Genomic DNA, 4,914 nt, shown 5'->3' on the forward strand with positions numbered 1-4,914 from the left:
TAGTGACTCTGATTTTGCAGCACCAACAGACAGCTGCTGCATAAATAAAATTAGATTCATTTAACCATTCTGATCTTATTTCATGAAGCATGGAAGAATAGCAGAGCGATGGTGGATTAATGAATAATATAAATCACAGTAGAGTCCAGTGAACCAACATCACATTTGAAAATCTTCCCTTTAATTCTGGGTTCAGACAGGAGTCGCTGCATATTAGTTCAAGCAGTAAATGTTTCATTAGCAGTCCATTACTGGAAGAGGCATGATCAGCCACCCTTCTCCCCACTGTAAATGAAATGTAAATGTTATAATGTAGATTTTCCAAACAGCAGCTTTACTAACAGGACTTTGCATCTATATTCTCGTGTTTGTGCTTTTATGGCCTCGATTAGAGGCGGTCATTTGTGACCTAGCCTGGTCTAGCACGTTATGGATGTGCATTTGATATTTTTAAATGCACAGACCTGACCGCCTTGTAAGGCTCTGACTGTGTCACTGTCACAGTCCACAATATTTACTTACAATAGAAAAAATAGCCCCATGTATAGAAAAGACCATCATTTTTTGTGTGTTTTGTTTTGGAAGCTTATGATCAGTCAGTCTATGTCCCCAACCTTAACCATGGATGCTAGCTTTGGGTTGTGACTGAAAGCAAGACACAAATGAGCTGGCCTCTCAATCAGAGATAAAGTGAAGAGTACAGTCATTCGAGACAGGCTCAGAGTACAGAGCCGCTGCTCCTCAACACTGAGAGGAGCCAGTTGAGATGGTTTGGCATTAGATGATTGGATGGATTGCTTGGACCACTCTTTTGACATTTAGTACCATGTCATTAAGACTCAAACTTTAAGGGTCGCAATTCTGCTACTTGCGTGAATACTGTCTTACCTTTAACAGGTAAAGCAGCACTGACACAAGCAGCTGGCACTTTTACAGCAGCTTTTCAGCATTTTAGAAAATTTGCCAACTGCTTTTAATGCTGAGCAGGAGCAAAGAGTCTTTTATTCAGGCTAGCAGATAGAAAGACCGACCCTGCGTCTGTGTAAAGTGTGCAATATACCAAACTATGTGAGCTCTGTAGGTCGTGATATGCTTGTTTCGTATCTCTGCAGTGAGTACAGGAGCTCCATTAAGAGGAATGATGTAACCAGTCCTGTTGCAAGACATTTAAATTAAAAGCAACATCACATTTCATCTCTGTTTTTATAGGAACAGAAGCAATTAGACCAGCCAAAGCGATGGGAAGAAGAATTTTCTCAGGGAAAAGAGAAAAGGTTTAATTTCCAGTTTGGACTGAATGACGACTTCTCAATAAAGTTTTTTTTTAAATAATGCTCCCTAAATGTCTTTCAAGCATCTTGTGTTGCCGTGGTTTAGACAATTAATATTTTATGTTTTTTTCTGTGATGTTTTTTTTTGGTGTCTGTCATACTCTTTCATTAAAAAGTCAGTTTGTTATGAATTTATATATTTATCATGTGAGTGTAATTAAACTCGCATATTCTACATCAGTGGGCATGATGGGAATTTCAGGACAAAACTTAAACACTGTTGTGTGCTTGTGACTGAAAGATGGCATAATATGTTGTCACAAAGCTCCAAATGTTGTGAATTGAATTAAAACATGGCTCTAAAACATGGCACATCTGAGATAGATCTGATACAGTACATATATGACTCTCTATGATATGTGATGTATTCATTTATATGACTATATGTAACTCTGTATGATCTACATGATATATCACATATCATGTAGATTTACATCAGATATCACATACATCACATTTATGTAACTATATGTGACTTTGAACTGGACAGCTGGAAGATGAGATTGATGGATGGAGGCTAACTGGTCCAAGTACTGTGTAGCCTTTTGTTTTAACATGTGTTTGGTTAGTTTTAGGCAACAAATCTACTTGGTTAGCTTAAAGCAAGCATTACAATATGCGGCAAAATTGATCCTTTGACAGCACATGCTACAAAGCTGCACATTGAGCTAGGATACCACTTTACTAGGATACTAGGATACCATTTTATATGGACCTCATCACATGGCTACGAGAAGTCTCCTACTCGATCTGGATTCATCAACTACAATGGATAATAGCAGGTTTATGAGCCGGTTAGTAGTAAAAATAAAAAAAATACCAAGTTTTAATGGCTACTCAGTGGGCTGATATTTTCTGGAAAGTCTGAAAAATCGAGCTTTATGTATTCATGGGAAAAACAAAGTCACTACAAAAATGTAACTGCATAAAATTAGGTGGCAATAATGTTTCCAAGATCGCAAATCTTTAATGTAGCCCGTTCTAAACTGTGAGAAAATACTTTACTTTATATTTACAGAAACACTTTATAAAGTATTTGAGTTTTTAGTTAGTGTAACTTAGTTTATTAGATTTCTTTTGCACACTTTGAGTTTGTGAAAAAAAACTTGAAAATGTAAAACAAAATCTGCTGTATTTCCGTCATGTTTCATCAGGTCCTCTACCCGCTGAGATTTGGCTTGCAGTGAATGAACCTGCTGTTTATCTCGATGCACTCAAATCCTGATATTCCTTCATAGCAAGTGAACATGAGAAATTAATTTGTATTTTCCTTGGCCAATTTTCAGGAATCATTTGAGTATAAACTTGGCTAAACCTGTTTTAAATTCAGCACGAAGACGGACGAACGACTGAAATTATAGTTTTAGACACACAGCAGAATAATTTAGACATAATGGTTTCATTCATATGAGATATATTTTGAATATAATTTTTTTTAAATTTCTGATGTAGTTGTTATGGCCGTGTGTGTGTATGTATAAATTCAGAAGAAGAAGAAGAATTAACCTGCGAGATGTGTTTTTGGGCGTTATTAATTTATATAATTAACATATCCACAAGCATGTAATTACTTCATGTAATTTACTGTTGTTGTTATTTTGTGGTAGGAATGAGATCTGTTTCCATGGAAATTGGGAATATTCAAACTGGTTATTCATGAGCGTTACGACATTTTGTAACCACAGCAACAGACCTGCTCCATCCTAATAACAACCTTCTTTGTCATTTTTTTATCACAAAACATTTGTTCAAAGTGTAAAAGTGCACGAGTCCAGGTTTTCCTTTTTTGTTGTTGTTTTTGTTTTTTACAAGTTGACACGATGACACCCTTGAAGCTTTACTTTGACTCCAACATTAGCAACGCTGTAATTTGGCAAGGTCAGAGCCATTTGTCATCATCTCTCGAGCTCTAAGTGGCCACTTTGCCTTATTTTGCCCCAGTTTAAAAGCAGCATCATTAGGCTAGTGTGCTAATAACTGCCACACAAACACACAGCTCTAATTTAAGCTCCTGTGGGTCCACACTCATTTGCATCGTTGAAATATCTCCGAGCGAAGATCTAAACATTTCGAGCTGCTCCAGGGTAGCTGCTCTTATTTAGCTGATCCTGACCTTTGACCTCACTGTGTAGCAAAATAAGAGTGAAAAATGTTTGCTGAAATCAGGTTAGCAAGAAGCTGAACTACTGAGGATTTAGTCACACAGGCATAGAGACCAGTTAACAACCCCCCTGGCAACCTCACATTACCAGGAAAAAATATGCATTATCTTTCTGGCTGGAGCATAGTTGCTCGAGATTGCTGGTGGATGAAATCAGTGCCATACGTAAAGGCTGCTGCACCAAAATACCCGTGTGGTTGCTTTGGCTGCAAGCAGATTATTGCAGTCAATGGTAGTTTGCATGAAAGACACCAATTTGTCTGCAAACACTTGTTAATAAACCCTTAAGTGATAGTAGAATTAGTATAATGCAAACAGAAAACAGAGAAAAAAAAATATATATATATACGTATACATATATACATATATATATATATACATATATATATATATATACATATATATATATATACATATATATATATATATATATATATATATATATATATATATATATATATATATATATATATACACACACACACACACACAGACACACACACACACACACACACATATATGTATATATACATATATATATATACATATATAGATATATATACACATATATATACATATATAGATATATACACATATATATATACATATATATACATACATATATATATATATATATATATATGTGTGTGTGTATATATGTGTGTATATATATATATATACACATATATATATATATATCTATATCTATATATATCTATATATATCTATATATATCTATATATAGATATATATAGATATAGATATATATACATATATATGTATATATGTGTGTGTGTGTGTGTGTGTGTGTGTGTGTGTGTGTGTGTGTGTGTGTGTGTGTGTATACACATATATATGTATACATATATATATAAATATAACAATCATTTTCTTCTTTAGAGTCCTCAGCACATAAAATCTGTTTATAATTTAGTCATAGAAATAATCATAAAATCACTTTTAGCTGGATATTGAGTACTACTTGCAGAGCTTTAACATCTGCATTTGAATAATTATGTCTCTGGACTTTAATTTTAAGCCAGTGACAACATGGCAAATGAACAATTTTTATTCCGTTTTGGCTAAATTACTGAATTAAGGTGAAATTTGCTGAGCACAGACACAAACCAACTCCCTCTCTCTCTCTCTCTCTCTTTCACTCGATCGCTCTGGAGTGAGACATCTATGCACTGAGCATGAGGTAACCATAGTAACTAGAAACTAGGTTATAAAGTACAGTATATAAACAACAGTAAAGTGCACAGGAGTGTAGAGCGCACTGTCTCACATCAGTCAATAGAAATCTTTGTCAGGATGTGTGTCTGGCTTTGTCTCTCTTAGTCTTTATTCACCGTCTGACTCACTTTAGCATATTACAGCATCTCTGGCTGCTAAGCTTTTTAAAGAAACATGAGGCAGTCT

This window comes from Perissodus microlepis, chromosome 15 (assembly GCF_051167445.1).
Source record: "Perissodus microlepis isolate ML-2025 ecotype Zambia chromosome 15, ASM5116744v1, whole genome shotgun sequence".
NCBI classification, from domain to species: Eukaryota; Metazoa; Chordata; class Actinopteri; order Cichliformes; family Cichlidae; genus Perissodus; species Perissodus microlepis.